This window comes from Peromyscus maniculatus, chromosome 7 (genome assembly GCF_049852395.1).
Source record: "Peromyscus maniculatus bairdii isolate BWxNUB_F1_BW_parent chromosome 7, HU_Pman_BW_mat_3.1, whole genome shotgun sequence".
In the NCBI taxonomy this organism is placed as follows: Eukaryota; Metazoa; Chordata; class Mammalia; order Rodentia; family Cricetidae; genus Peromyscus; species Peromyscus maniculatus.
This window is the reverse complement of record NC_134858.1, coordinates 84,942,378-84,959,107: the sequence shown is the minus strand read 5'-3', so window position 1 is coordinate 84,959,107 and position 16,730 is coordinate 84,942,378. Positions and strand designations below refer to the sequence as shown.

Here is a 16,730-nt window from a genome sequence, read left to right as displayed (position 1 = left end):
CACACACACACACACACACATTCTGATATAAAATTCATCCCATAAGAAAAATTTTGAAACATCAGTATAACCAAAGAATTATAAGATTAGTGGCAATAGAATAGTCTCTTAATTTTGATTTTTCTTCTGTTCCATATCAGGTGGCTCTTCTGACATGATACAGCATGCTTGGTTTTAGAGGAGAGAGCCACACTCCAACTCCAAAGCCAGCTTTAATTTTTAACTGAACAGGGATTACATAAAGACCATTTGTGTTAAGTATCTATAGAGAACAGCAGAAACATTTAGGAAGACTTATGAAATTTTATATATGATATACCAATAGGCCAATTTACTCTTTTTCTTGGGACATATTTTTCTGGATGATTTGTCCTTTTTCTTCTGTCTCATTTGTCCAGTGTTCTTCAGATTCCTTAGCTGGATGCCTTCATTTTCCTGAAAGACTAAAACAAAAACCTTTCCCCAATCTTAACTTTAGGGAGGTTCTCTTTTGGCAAGTTATATCTTATTAAATGAAAAGCATTTGTTAGTTGTATAAGTTAATTTAAATTGAATTGCCATGCTGGTTGATGAACTTTCACCTCTTCTAATCAAGGGGTCTCTCTTGTTCAAGTGAAATCTTTATCAATTTTGTTGGTATTCATAGCTTTTCTTCTCCTGTAGAAACAAAGGCAAAACCTCATCCCCAATGTAATGCATATCCTGGTTCCCATTCTGAGGTGAGCACATCTTTAAAATATTCAGGCTGATTTAATTCTATAGTTTTTTCTATTATCCAGTGTCTCTCTGTAGCTGTTGTTTCTTTCTCATTAGCATTGAGAAAATTCAAAGTTATTAGAGCATTATGTAATCTATTTCTGAGGGTTTTTGTTACCCCTTTATGTTTATTTAGCATATCCTTTAAAGTTCAACTTGATCTTTCTATGACTGCTTGGTCTATAGAATTATGTGGCATACCTGTAATATGCTTTATATTGTAATAAGCAAAAACAAAAACAACAACAACAACAACAACAACAACAAAAACTGTTTCATTTTACCAGAGACATATGCTGGAGCATTGTCAGTTTTAATTTGTGCAGGTATATCCATGATGGCCATAACTTCTAGGAAATGCATGATTACAGAATCAGCCTTTTTGGAACCCAGAGCAGTGCCCATTGAAATCCTGAATAAGTATCAATGGTATGATGCACATATTTTAGTTTTCCAAATTCTGTAAAGTGATACACATGCATCTGCCAGATTCCATTTCTCTGAGTTCCCTTTGGGTTACATCCTGTTGGCAGTGGAGTTTGATTATAAAAAGAGCAAATAGGACATTTCCTTATAATTTCCTTAGCTTGTTGCTAGGTAATGGAAAAATCCTTTTTAAAACCCTTATTATTAATGGAAGTATTAAGGTAAATCCACATAGTTAAAATGGAGGTTTATTTCATAGGGTAACTTACAAGTAAAGGGATAGGTTACAGGGTCTGGGAAAGGTACAGTACAGCGGCGTTCTCTGGAGAACTCTACTCAGTCTACCTCCAATGTCCAGGATCCAGGAACCAAGAGAGCCAGCACATCTGGATCTCAGGTCTTAAGGGCTCATGTCTCGTCCCTGCCTCATAGGCATGACAGTTACCGGAAGCCTCAATGGGGGTAGCACTTCCAGGTCAAAGCTGGAACAGCTACCTACTACACCTTACTATTAACATGATGTTTTTTATGAAACTCTTAGGCCTCCAGCACATTTCCTATCGATAGTTTATTGATCTCATCATTAACTTGTGCTAGAGGTCCTGGCAGACTCATATGGGATTGGATGTGAGATATATAAGGGATGATTCCTATTCCTGATTATATCTTGTAACTAAATAAATAACAAAGCTAATTCTGACTCATCAGAGATAAATTCTGCTGTTTCAATATGAAAAATCAGTCTTTCAGCATACTGAGAGTCAGTAACTATGTTGATAGGTTCCCAGAACTCTATTAATATAATCAGAATAGCATATAATTCCAACTTTTGAACCGAATTATAAGGACTTTGAACCACTTAACCTAAATTTTCTGACTTGTAACCTACTTTTCCTTGCTTGTTTGCATCTGTATACAATGTAGGGGCTCCAGATATTGGTGTTTCCCATACAATACAAGGCAGGATCCAGTTAGCTCTCTTTATAAGTTGAATTCTGTTGCTTTTGGGATATTTGTTGTTAATCTCTCCCAAAAAATTACTGCAAGCTCTTTGCCAAGGTTCACTTTCTGCCCATAATTTGTCAATTTCATCATTTCATCATTAGTTAAAGGTACTACAATTTCTACTGCTAATTAATGAAGTCTTGATTTCCTTTTAAAATCAACTCAGAGATCTTTTCCACATAAGTTTTTAATTTTTACTCTGTTTATTTGGTAGAAATATGGAGAAAAGGTAGCAAGCCATGTGGCAGAATGTAGATTAATATAAATGGGTTAATTTAAGTTATAAGAGCTGGTTGGGAAGAAGCCTAAGCTGGGACCAAGCTCTTATGATTAATAAGAAGTCTCCATGTCATTATTTAGGAGCTAGCTGGCAGTCCAAAGAAAGTCTGACTACACTTGGTATCCAACATGGTATTTCATCACAGCAATAGTATCCCTAACTAAGAGTCAATATCCTTTCTTCTAACTTTTAATAATGTACAGTAAATTGTTACTATCTACATTCACCCTCCTATGCAACATCATGCTCATCACTACATTTTCCACCTTATTTACTTATATTGAATCAGATAACTGGCTATGATTTGTATTTATATGTAACTTGTTTTTGACAGAGCTTTGTTTCTCTGTAATTTGAGCAGCATTGGTCTGATGATATCATAACATTTGATAACACAAAAGATCTCAGTAAAAATGAAGATTAAATGAAAACTAAAAAAGTTAAATAGTGCACAAATTACATCATTGTACTAAAATATGGTGTATCATACTGAAATAGCTGAGAATTTCCTGCCAACCAAGGCAGACCCTGACAAATGGTGCATAGCTAGAAAGGTTTTGTATGCTCAAAGAATCACTGGACTGGAAAGTTTGTGTGACCTTTAACACTGGGTTTCAGCTTGTTGTGAAAGGCTGTGTAAAGTGATCTTCTGCACCCCAGATTTTCACAATGTTTGTCAAATATGATTTGAACATTGGCCCATTCTAATGCTCCTTAGTCATCCACAGCTATCAGCAGACTAAACAATCAAGTAGTGAATGTCATTAACATGAAGAAGAGCTTCTGAATGAAAGCAGTTTTGAATTTGTGGCTTACTAACTAACCTAGACATTTGGAAATTACACATAAAGGTCAATTTACCATTGGCTTTGAAAGCTGGATATAATTAATTAAGAGCCTGTTAAACTTGTGATTTTTCTATGATATGTATTTTTTACAAAATACCATAATGGGTTTACACCAGGGTTGGAAAAACTGTATGCCACACATTTTATCTCCTGTTGTACCTTCTGTTTTTGTAAATAAAATTTATTGGTATATAGGTTCTCACATTCATTTCTTTATTATTTATGGTTACATTTTCCTACAACAATAAATCTGCATATTTGCTACAGAAATAATACAATCTGATAAATCTAAAATATTTATAGTCTTGCACTTTATCGGAAAAGTTGGTCAGCTCCTGCTTTAGTCTTTGTGACTGATCATACAGACAGATTTGGGAGTTATATACATTTATTATCTGCCATCGTTTGCCATAGAAAATATCCATGCTGCTTCTATCTCAGTCCTATAAAAAGTTGTTATTCTCATTAATTATATGAGAGATGAGATTTAAATTTTTTTTTTTTCATATTTAATGCATATTTTATTGGATGCCTTGAAAATGGCTTATTTTAGCAAATAAAAATTATTTCTCACTTTCTACCCATCAACAAGCTTTTTTTTTTTTTTTTTTTTGTTTGTTTTTTTTTTTTTTGTTTTTTTTTTTGTTTTTTTATTATTATTATTATTATTATTTTACAACACCATTCAGTTCAACATAATAGCCACAGAATCCCCTGTTCTCCCCCTCTCGCCCACCCCTCCCCCCAGCCCACCCCCCATTCCCACCTCCTCCAGATCAAGGTCTCCCCCGAGGACCGGGGTTGACCTGGTAGACTCAGTCCAGGCAGGTCCATTCCCCCCTCCCAGACCGAGCCAAGTGTCCCTGCATAAGTCCCAGGATTCAAACAGCCAACTCATGCAACGAGCCCAGGACCTGGCACCAATGCACAGCTGCCTCCCAAACAGATCAAGCCAACTGACTGTCTCACCATAAAGACAGTGAGCCTGAATGTAGCCTCAGGTTTAGCCCATGAGATTCCTATTCTCCCTATTCAATTCACATTTTTCCCAGTAAGTCCATAGTCTTCCTCTTTCAGGCAACTCTTGGGATTTGAAGCTACTAGAAGGAGCACCCATGAAACAAGTTAAGTATTATAGCTACCTGGATGTAAAGTTGATACATAACTTTATACATTATATTTCTATTGAAGTCTATATTTTATCTGAACACACAGAAGTACCCTTGCATAGTTTGTTTTAAACTTTTGCATAAGCCTTGATTTGGCTATTACAATATTTAATCATTAATCAGTGAGGGTTTTTTTGTTGTTGTTGTTTTTGGCAAACTACATACACCCGTGAGTGTCCACTTTTCATATCTTCATGTTTAAATAAGAAATAGAAGACTTGGAACATCAACAGGTTGTCACTGGAACATGTGTGCTCAGTCCTGTCTGACCACTTTGACCCTCTAAGTGTTTTGAAAAGAGAAAAGTTTTATAGAAAGAAGATAGGCAGAACAGTCTGATGTGGCTTTTGGTGGAGGATTATCTTGTCTTTAGGGATCTATACTCTGAGTAATATGATCCAGAAGACTGGACACAAATGACCCAATGACAAGGTAGCCCCTTGTGACCTGCCCGATGTTTCTCTCTTGAAACAGGAATGCCATGGCTATTTTTCAAGTAATTTCTCAATCCTTCTAGGAATCATTAAGCAAATATCTAGACATGATCTTTCACTTCCTGTCAAGAACTATAGCCTTACCTCAGAATTTCACCCCCCCCCCGCCCCACCCGGGCTGTTGACACAGCAGGTAGTTTTTTGTTTGTTTGTTTTTTGGGTGGATTGCTTGTTTGTTTTCAAAGATGTGAGAGTGTTTCAAGAATACACATCAAATTAACTAACAGACCTTCCTACCCAATAAAGTGAATTGATTCCATTCTGGTGATTTCAAACACTGAATGATTCTCTGGAGATTGATTCAGTCCTCAGTGCAGAAGAACGGAGAAGGCAAGGACATATCACTACACTGTCACTAAGCAGTAGAATTTCAAAGGAAAATAATATTTTAAAATGTTTTAAAAGACATATAGTCCAAATCCTTAATTTTATCGACTATTAAATGAAGGACTCGCCCTTCTGCCTGTTGATCCAAGGATTGCCATTCACCTGACCATGGTGAAAAGTACCCCAGACATCTCTGGTAAGATGTCAGGATCTCCTGCTCATCTAAGGACTCTAGAATCTTCACATGATGCAAGTTAAGAGCATATTTTGATTTACCAAGGATACTTAAGATCCTCAATAGCAAAATGATGTTGAAAGAGCTACAATTATCATGTCCTTCGAGGTATATGATTCATAACTTAAACATACTCTGTTTTTATGCTCCCCCAAATAACTTTACTAGTGACGAGAAAAGGAAATTAAATTGTGGAAATTTGACATTAAAATATTTTAATAAAATATTAACAATATAAATATTTTGAATAAATAACCTTATAAACCAGTTATTAAATTATGAATTTTCCCCCTTAGTTGTAAAGTCTACCTCAGGAAGCAATTTTTATCTGCCAATTAAAAAAACCTATACAAACAATGTTTTGTATGAAAACTGATTCTTCATCTTTCTTCACTCATCCCTCCACCCTAAACACTCTTTCCTCTCCCTGCCCCTGGTCCCTTTGTGTCCCCACCCTGCCTGGAACTGTTGCTTCTGAAGCATGAAAAGGAGAGGCTGAGATCAAGGGGTTTCTGAAACTATTGAGTTTCTATGCCGGAGTGGAAACTGGCACGAGTTCAAATACTCAATGATACATTCAGTATTACATCGACAGAACTCAAGGGCCTATTTTCACTAATGAAAAGCACAGGCCTTCTAAGTACGTATTTCTTCATTTGGTTTCATTCCTTACAGCAAGTTCTCTTTTTCCCCTCCAATATCTAAATATGCACAAAGCGTCTAGCCAAACTTTGACACCCCACATCCGTATTCATTCAACAAATTAAGCCATTGTGGACACTCTCATGCTCATACTCATCATTTATATGTCCTTATGGTATTGTGTTTGATTGTGGAAAATATTATCTGCACATTATTCCGGTTACTTTGGCAAAACGAACTCTTCTTAATAGTATTCTATTTCACACACTATGCGAGACCAAGAGACTTGCAGACTTTTTCCCCCATCCTCCCTGAGTCATCTTGTCTGGCATTTCAAAATACATTCCAAGGCAAGACAGGAGACTAACCACAACAGTAGCTGAGACAATTTCTGAGAGGAAATGCTTTTATTTGAGGGAAGGGGAAGAAAAAGGAGAAAAAAAAGAAAAGGAGATAGAGAGGTGCAAATCAGCCATGTCAAGGTCAAAGACAATATGGAATACTGGTTACTCTTTGTCCTATCCTTGTGTGACTCTTCCGGCCACTCAATGGGTGGGATAGCCGAAGAGAGTGATACAGAGATGTGAAGAAAAGGAATGACAAGGAGATACTTAGGTCCTGATTTCCATCTCGGTCTGTCTTGTTCCAATGGGGTTCCATTCTGGTGCAGACTAAGGAGACTTTGAACTTGATAACTTTGTCCACCAAAGACAGCATGTGAGTTTCCAGATGTGAGCTTCAGTCTTTGATAGTGAAAACAAATACTATATGTAAGGTTTTCCTACTGTGTTAGTACACTTTCCTCTCTAAATTCATCTTCATATGTGGAGAGCAGTGTCAAGTTTTCTGCTTGAAAAGAAGCACACAAAAGCTCAGAATGAGTTCCACATCATCAGCCTTGAAGGTCACGATGCCTTGAACTCCAAAGAGTGGGGTTTGGAAGAAGAGAGAAAGTCATTCATCACCTTATATGGAATGTTCAGTGCTGGCAGCTTCAGGACACTCAGTCATAATAATAGAATGTAGTTACTTTGTAATAGTTTCCCAAATGTAAGAAATCTGGGTCTGAAGGACTCGGTAGCAATGGGATATACTCACGTAGACAGGCAGAAAAGAAGTGAGGATGTTGCCTGCTGAATTGTAAACTGTACCGAACTTTCTTGTGGCGTCGTGTATTGCAGCTGTGCAACACTGTGCCCATCAGTGACAGATGGCATATAGGATGGGAGCCCCATAAAATCCCAGTGGAACTGAAAAAACGCTCTTGCCTAAAGCCGTCACAGCCACTCATTACCTTTGTAAGTGTCATCATATGATGCACACAAACATATTTTGCTGTCAGTCATGGAAAAGCACAGCAGTACAATTATGCACAATATACTTTACTTGGTAATGATTGACTTACTAGTTCATGTGTTTCTATAATATAGTCTTCTTGTTATTTTAAAGGGGATTCCTAGTAGCTTAAGAGGAAGTTTACTGTAGAACAATATGCTTTATTACATTGGCAGCACCTTGAGACTCCCCAGGCTTACCATGCCTCTAAGCATTTTCTGCCATGAGGACTAAATAAAAGAATTGATAGGGCATAAAGATTAATTGTGAAACATGTATCTACTATACTCCAGTTCACTGTAGTGTCGACTGAAGTTTCTTCATCTCGCTCGGTCCTGCCTTGGCAGCAACTGTTTTTATAAAATAATCACTCAGAGGCTTAATGTTAATAACAAATTGTTTAATCTATGGCTCAGGCTTGTTGCTAGCTAGCTCTTACATCTTAAATTAATCCATTTCTATTAATCTATATTTTGCTATGAGGCTGTGGCATTACCGGTCTGCTGGCATCTTGTTCCTTGGGCAGCTGAAAGGTGTCTCCTAGACCCTGCCCTTCCCCTGTATCTCTGCTTGGATTTCCTGCCTGGCTCTTATCCCTTCATGCCATAGGCAAACACAGCTTTATTTATTAACCAATGGGAGCAACATATATTCACAGCATATAGAAAGACCATCCCACAGCACTATAGGTTGAATGATAGATGTAAAATCTCAAGCACTTTGACAGCTATCTTAGTGACAAATGTGTGAATGACAGAGTATTTTAGTTAGGATTATTATTTCTGTGATGAAAGCACCATGACCAGAAGCAACTTCAGAAGGAGAGGGTTGTTTGGCTTCCATATCCTGAATCACAGATATGCTGGATAGTTTTATGTCAACTTGACACAAACTAAAGTCATTTGAGAAGAAGTAACCTCAATTGAAAAAATGCCTCCAGAAGGTCCATTCTTGAATTCTTTCTGCCCTGCTTAAGTTCCTGTCCTGATTTCCTTGGATGATGAATAGTGCTATGGAAGTATAGTCCAAATAAATCCTTTCCTCACCAAGTTGCTTTGGTCATTGTCTTTCAACACAGCAATAGAAACCCCAAGATAACAACCATTCATTGAGAAATGTTAAGGCAGAAACTCACACAGGATAGGAATCCAAAGGCAGAAACTGATACAGAGGCCACAACAGGATGCTGCTTCCCAGCTTGCTCCCCATGGCTTGTTCTGCCTGCTTTCTTATAGAAACCTAGGATCACCAGCCCAGAGGTGGCACTACTCACAATGGGCTGGGTCCTCCCCAGTCAGTCATCAATTAAGAAAATGCCCTACAGGTCTGCCTACCAGATACTATGGAAACATCTTCTCCACTGAGGTTCCCTTCCTCCCACATGACTTCAGCTTGTTTCAAGTTTACATAAAACTAGCCAGAATATAAATCATGGCACAAATCCTCCTCTTGAAACTACATTGGTCATCCTTTCCTGAATCACAGCAACTGTAATACAGTCATGTATCATTTAGTGATGGTGACACCTTCTGATTAATGCATCATTAGGTGATTTTGTGCGTGGTGTGTCATCATCATAGAATACTACATACTTCTGGTATGTGGAAGACACAGACACAGACTACACACACACACACACACACACACACACACACACACACTCTAGTCAGTTGCTTTTTTTTTTTTTTGGTTTTTTGAGACAGGGTTTCTCTGTGTAGCTTTGTGGCTTTCCTGGAACTCACTCTGTAGTCCAGGCTGGCCTTGAACTCATAGAGATCCATCTGGCTCTGCCTCCCAAGTGCTGGGATTAAAGGCATGTGCCACCACTGCCCAGTCTTAGGTCATGATGAACATGTAAATATAAGAAAAAGCAAACAGTAGAGAAAATGATTAAAAATAAACAACAACAAAAACTAGGTAAACACAAGATGTAGAGGAATGTTGTTAACTTTGTTTAAATGAGTTCCCAACATTCAAACAATCTTGTGGGCAGCACTTAATCACTCAGCACAGAACTCAACATTACCATTGGCTGTTCTGATTCATATATAAAGTTTGGAGGCTCTTGGATAGAAGGAATAAGCCAGGAAGGTCAGTATGAAATCATTTTATAGGGTGATTGGCAAGTTACCAGCACCTTGGCAGTAGTTCAGAGAAGGAAAGAGACCCATGTTCGTTTGTTAGCACCTACTATGTATCTATGACATTAGGCTATTAGTTTTGTCATAACTTTTATGATGCTTAGGTGCAATTATCTACACTTTACAAATGAAAAAGCAAATATTGTTAATTTGTTAAAATAACAGTGCTAGCAAATATTCCAGTTGCCTATTTCAGTTCCAAAGCTCACACTTTGCATCACTGCAGTTTGTATCCACACTAGCTTCTTCATGTATGAGTCATCTTCTGTCAGTTTTTTCCCCTGAGGAATTCCCTGAGGAACAATGAGCTGTGAAAATAAGCATCTATTAGAAAAAAAAAAAGGCCAGAAACTTTAAGGCCTTGAAAATTTCATTTTCCTGGCCTACTCTCCCCTCCCAGTTGTATGTGAGTAGTTTTAGGCTGTAGAAGAAGAATATGTGCCATGGCCCAACCCATAGCATAAAAGGGACAATTTTCAGATTAAATCAGAATTGACAGATTCATGTTGGCTCTAGAGCCTCATTGGATGATGCATGACTGTAACCCTACCTGGGATACCTAAGTCCATTGAACCTACACATAAAACAAAATACTCATTAGCAATGGCTTCTAAGTGACTGGTCAATTATGGTCTCTGTCAGTTTTGTCACTTGCTCTGTGAAACTTCTAATGGTTTCTCATTCCTTGTGTTGCCTATTATAGGGCTTCTTTTGTATATTCCTTTCCCCCAGATTCATTCTCTATACTGGATTGAACATAATCTTTCAAAAAAGTGACTTTATAAATAACTCTCTTGCTGTAGATGCTTCACGATTAATCTGAATCCTTTTATACATCTATAAAGTATTTTATGAGTAGCCACATGTCTACCATCCCTTCAACCTTGATGGAAGGGAATAACAGATGAAGCCTAGGTTAATTTTGAACAATAAAGGACAAAAGCAAGTTAAAGTAATTAGTATATTTTTTTCTTGGCACTCTTAAAATCTTGATGAGTCATCATCTTCTTCTAGATTTTTTTTTCAACACACATTTTCTATGAACCGCTGATAAAGAGGGAATATGCGGGTTCTAAGGGTGAGACAAAGTCTACCTAAAGAGACAGATGATTTCTCTCTTGAGAGAATGTCAACAAGTAAACACGGACTGCATAAATAGACAGGACAGCAGAAAAGGAAAGTTAACAAGTCAAAGAGTCTCTGAAACACAGAGAGAAGGTGGTTTGAGTTTGCTGTCTTATGTGGAGTGGTGAGGAACAGAAAGGAAGTCCTGTTTTTGTTGTCAGTGTCACCATCATGTCTGTGAATGGGGCCTATGTTTACTTGTTGGCATTCGTTCATTAGAGAAATAGTATTTAAATTTAGGCAGACTTTATCTCACTTTCTATTTTTCTGCTTCACTACAATCAGCAAGCTCTAGCTTCCTCTCATTGCTGCAAACTATTGCCATCAAATATTTAATTAAAGTAGGATCCAAAGAAATGGTGTCAGAAGTGGTTCTAAGGCCTTTTCCTTTGTAGGGTTCTTCCTGTTGCCAGGGGAGAACATCTTTCCTAGATGCCCACTTGAAGTTTTCTCATGTATGGCAATCAGGAGAAGTTCACATTTGTTTTAAAGGCCTGTTTGCTTATCCTTCCCAAGCATGGATCTTAACACCTAGTATAGGCTGTGACGCATAATTCTTGCTGCAAGAAATGAACTCTTAGTACATCTTATTCTATTTTTGCAATAGACTGTGATGCTGAAGAATGGGAGTTTTGTGAAAATGCCACCTTTTCAGAAACAAAAGAATTTCTGAGCCATAATGTGATCCAGTTTGTGTCAGAGACTAGGAAGGTAATCCAGATTTTTACTTTAGAGTTTCACAAATCAAAGAAATCACAAATCCCAGAAAGGTTGAAATCAAGTTCACACTATCTAAAGTCATGGAATTTGAACATGCTTTGAATATTTCCTACACCCAGGTTTTGGTTCATTAATAATGATCTTTTCTAAAAAAATCTTTTCTGGATTCTATTGACCTGAGAGAGGGACAATCAGTATTGTTCAAGGATGAGTTCCCTGATAGGTTATACAATCTCAAGCAGACATGCATTCGTGTGTGTGTGTGTGTGTGTGTGTGTGTGTGTGTGTGTGTGTGTGTGTGTAACAATAATTAAAGAGGAGGTAATGAATTTAGAGAAATTAAGGGGAGGCATAGGAGAGTGTCAATGAAGGAGAGATTGGTGGAAATGATGTTGATATAGTACTTATATGTGACGTTGTCAAAAATATTAAACTGGAAAACAAAGGAATCTAATGAAGTATAAGATTTTAAAGATATAAAACATCCAGGGGTTGATTGATGGCTCAGCGTTTAAAAGTGCTTGCTGTTCACTTGTGAGGACAAGAGGTAAGATTTCAGCTCCCACATCAGAAGGTTTGTAAGCACAATTAATTCCTGCTCTAAGGGATTCAACACTCCCTTCTACTCCCCACAGGCATCTGCACACACATAGGTACATACTCCTACACAGACACAGAAATACACATATACATACATACATACATAAACACACACATAATGAAATAAAGTAAATGTTTAAAGTATAAAGTGGCCTGGTGGTCTTCAGAATTATTGCCAATAATTCATAAAGCAATTTTGAACAGTTGTCTTTAAATGCATGTTGCACATTTTTGACATAAGTATAAAGTTTCAACAATTTAAAATAAATTGTTAATGTTCAAAAGTGATATAAATTGTAAATCTCATTTAGGACTGAGCATCACAAAGTCTCTTATTGTCTGATCACTGGTCAGTTGCCAGTTTCCGTGTTAGTTAGCATCTATTGAAGAAAAAGCTTCTCAGATGAGGGTCTAAGAGTCACTTCTGTGATGATTGTAATATGTTTCTCCTCCAGTAGCCACTTGCAGCACTATGAACTTCAGCCAATATGGGTGAAGTGTCCACTTGCATACCAGCTAGATGTCTCCATGTTCTATGAAATAATTATGGTGTCTTTAGCAATAGAGTCTTAGTATCATGTTATATAGGGTAACCAATAACATAGGCAATATCTGTAATTATTTGGGAGTTTCTGAGATCCATTTGGAAAATTAAAAATAGGCAACTCATTACTGGTACTGGGGATTTATTTGGTAGGATATGGGATATTGTTTCCCCAATTATATGATAATTTCATGTGAATTAGTTTTAGGAAGCTTCTATACTAGTTACTTTCCATATGTCTTTTCAAAGGCTTTTAGTGTAAGTTATCTCTCCCCATATTCTTCCATTTATCCTGACTCTACCCATTTAATCCTCTTGTTATGATTTCACTTTTATCCCTCAATAGAATTGTGTTCTGTTTCTCCTTATTTGGAAGACAACCCCTCAGTCTCTTACTAGCTACCAAACATTTGTGAGTATTTCAAGTGAAATACATCTATCAAAAGCATAAAAGATGATATCCATATAGGAGAGAAACATTCAATGTTTGTCTTTCTGTGTCTGAGTTACCAAAGTATGGTTGTTTGTAGGATGAAACTTAAAAGGTCCTATTAATAAAAAACAAACCCAGAGCCAGGTATTGGGGTGAATGCTAAAAGACCAGAGAGACAGACACAAGCCACAGATGACCTCAGTTTTCCAACTTCTCAGCTGATCCTTTTTCCTCAAACTGGAAGCTTCTGTGTCCTTATACAATGGATCTCAGCTGAACTGCTGCTAGAAGCCTAAAGTATTAACCAGGCTAGTTTCCGGTCCTCATACCTTATATACCTTTCTGCTTCCTGCCATCTCTTCCTGAGATTAAAGGTGTGTGTTACCATGCCTGGCTGTTTCCAGTGTGGCTTTGAATTCACAGAGATCCAGACAGATCTCTGCCTTTGGAATGCTAGGATTAAAGGTATGTGTGCCACCATTTTCTGGCCTCTGTATCTAGTGGCTATTATGTTCTCTGACCCCAAATAAGTTTATTAGGGTGCACAATATTTCCGGGAAATACAAAATCACCACAATTGTTTTTTACTCAATCCATTTACCTACAAATTTCATAATTGCATTCTTTTTTAAAGCTGAATAGTATTCCATTGTGTAAATGTCCCATATTCATTATCCATTCATCAGCTGATAGACATCTAAACTATTTGTATTTTGGCTATTATGAGTAGAGCAGAATGAACATGGATGAACAAATGGCTTTGCCATAAGATGTATAGCCTTTTGGGTCTGTGCCTGAGTGGTATAGATCTATTTTCATCTTCTTGGTGGGAAGACCTCCACACTGATTTCCATCATGGCTATGCCAGTTTACACTCTCACCAGCAATGAAGAATATGCATTCCCCTTTCACCACATCCTCACCAGCATTTATTGTCATTTTTTTAAATTAATCTTGGCCATTCCAACTGGAGTTGGAAGAAATCTCAAAGTAGTTTGAATTTGCATTTCCATGATGGATAACATTCTATTTTTCTTTTATTTAAAATAGTTTTTTTTTTCAAAAAAATACATTCAGATTATAGTTCCCATCCCTTAATTCCTCCCAGATTCTCCTTACCTTTCCTTCGATTCAACTACCCACACTTTCTCTTGGTAGAAAAAAGGCATCTAAAGAATAGTAATAAAACAAAATAAGATAAAACAAACTGGAATAGGACAAAACAAACAGAAGAAAAAGACACAAAGAAAAAAAGCACAAGAAACACATAGACACACATGTTCATATATGCAGAAATCCCACAAAAACACAAAGCAAGAAATCACTACACACACACACACACACACACACACACACACACACACACGACCTTAATGTAATAAAAATGATACCCTGAAAAAGTAATGTAAGAGGGGAACCTCAAAAATACTGCTGAGTTCATTTTGTGTTGACTATCTACTGCTAAATATGGGTGTAGGTGGAGTTTTCCCATTCCACAGCCACTCTCAAACACATTGAGACTCATATTAGTTATAAATGATTGGTCAATAGCTCAGGCTTGTTACTAACTAGCTCTTACAACTTAAACCATTTCTATTAATGTATGTGCTGCCCCATGAGGCTCATGGCCTTTACTTCCTTCCCATTTTGTGTGGCTGACTTGTTCTCCATCTGGCTGGCAACTCTTCTAACTCTCCCCTTCCTCTTCCCATCATTCTCAGTTTGGCTTTCCTACCCAACTTTATTCTGTTCAGCTACTGACCAGTCAGCTTGTTTATTACACCAATCATAGTGACATATAGTCACACAGTGTACAGAAGGATTATTCCATAGCACATATGGCCTACCTTTAAGAATGATTTGTAAACCCAATGAGACTCCCTTGGGGGGAAAATGCCTAATTTTTCATTTGCTACCAGTTACCAATTGAAGACAGTTTTGGGGTTAGGGTTGGGGGCTATGTCCACTTTCCCCCCAGCACTGAGAAAGCATCTGACCCAGACCCATACGGGCTTGTACATGCAGCCATAGTCTCTGTGAGTTTATATTGTGCTGTGTTTAGAAGGCCTTATTTCCTTGGTGCTTGTTGTCCTCTATACCTTCTGAATTTTTTTCTTTTATTGAAAATAGATTCTTTGAGGCCTTATTGTGTTCAAGGTGCTCATGTCCTGTTTCCCAGTGCTGGCATTGAAGATGTTGCACCTCTTCTTAACAGCCAAGCCTTCCAATCTCAAGAACCCACAGGTATTCTTTGACATGGACATTAGCTAGGAGTGAGTTGGCAGAATCATTTTAGAATTGTTTGTACATATTGTTCCTAAAACTGCAGAAAATTTTCATGCATTGTATACAGGAGAAAGGGCACTGGATCCACAACTGGGAAACCTCTCCATGTAAAAAGGATGCCCCTTCGACCGAATTATTAAGAAATTCATAATTCAGGGTGGACACTTGCCAAATCAGAAGGGCACGGGTGGAGAAAGTATTTGTAATGAAAATTTTGAAGATGAAAATTTTCATTATTAGCCTGATCTGGAGGGTTTGCTGAATATGGCAAATGCAGGCTCCAATACAAATGATTCTCAGTGCTTTGTCACAATGATTCCAACTCTAAATTTGGATGGGAAATGTAGTATTTAGACAAGTAGTTAAAGGACCAGGTGTGGCATGGGTTCTTGAAAATTATAGAAGTGAATGGTGAACTGTTGTCACTGAATGTGGAGAATTGAAAGAAGGTGGTGACTGGGGACATTCCCCAAAGGTGGCTCTGGTGACATATATCCAAATTCCCTCAAGCATGCCGATACAGATTTAAAAGATTTAGATAAAATTTTATTAGTAACAGAAGACTTAAAAATATTGAAACAACCTTTTTCAAATCTTAGAGTTGGGAGATAGCTATTAAAAAACCCAAAGGTTTTAACGTACATGGGTAGTTCAAAGGCTGTTATTGACAAAGCAGATAAATCCGGACTGCAACCTATAGCCTTAAGCTGTGTACTGAATATTGATGCTTGCAACTGAAGATGTCAAATTGGCAGGGAGCAACTGGCAATTGTCTGGAGGGTCTTGAAATGGACCTGTCAAATACCATAGCACTATACTGCAAAATGCAAGGATGGCAAAGATGGAAAGACTATGACCCAGCATTGGCCAATCTTAAGAAGTCCCAGGAGATAGCCCCAGGAGATAAATCTACCTAGGCAGAATTGATTAAAGTTAAACAAATGATAAAAGCACAGAAAGATAAAGAGAAGGCAGTGTATGCAAAAACGTTTGCTTAATAAGGAATAAACTTTGCTTAAATATTACATGTTGATTATATAAAGAATATGTTACTGTCTACATATGATCCCTGATATGTTTCCTTTGATTTTTTGTCATCATTGTTTACATAGAAGCACTCATGTAGGTTACTTCTTAATAAAGTGTTATAAAGTATAAAAAAAAAAGAAAGAAAAGGAAAATAGATTCTTTTCTCATACAATATATCCTGATTATAGTTTCATCTGCTTTTACTCCTCTTAGTTCCTCCCCACTTTTCTTCCCCTCTGGATCCACTCTCTTTCATCTCTTGTTATAAAATAACAGGTTTCTAAGAGATAACAATTTAACACGACAAAATAAAATATAATAAGATGAAACAAAAA

At 37.3% G+C, this 16,730-nt stretch overlaps 1 pseudogene; it reads left to right on the top strand.

Moving 5' to 3' along the window:
- Positions 1-15,243: 15,243 nt before the first annotated feature.
- On the top strand, positions 15,244-16,364 carry LOC102906208 (peptidyl-prolyl cis-trans isomerase D pseudogene; annotated as a pseudogene).
- The last annotated feature ends 366 nt before the right edge of the window (positions 16,365-16,730 follow it).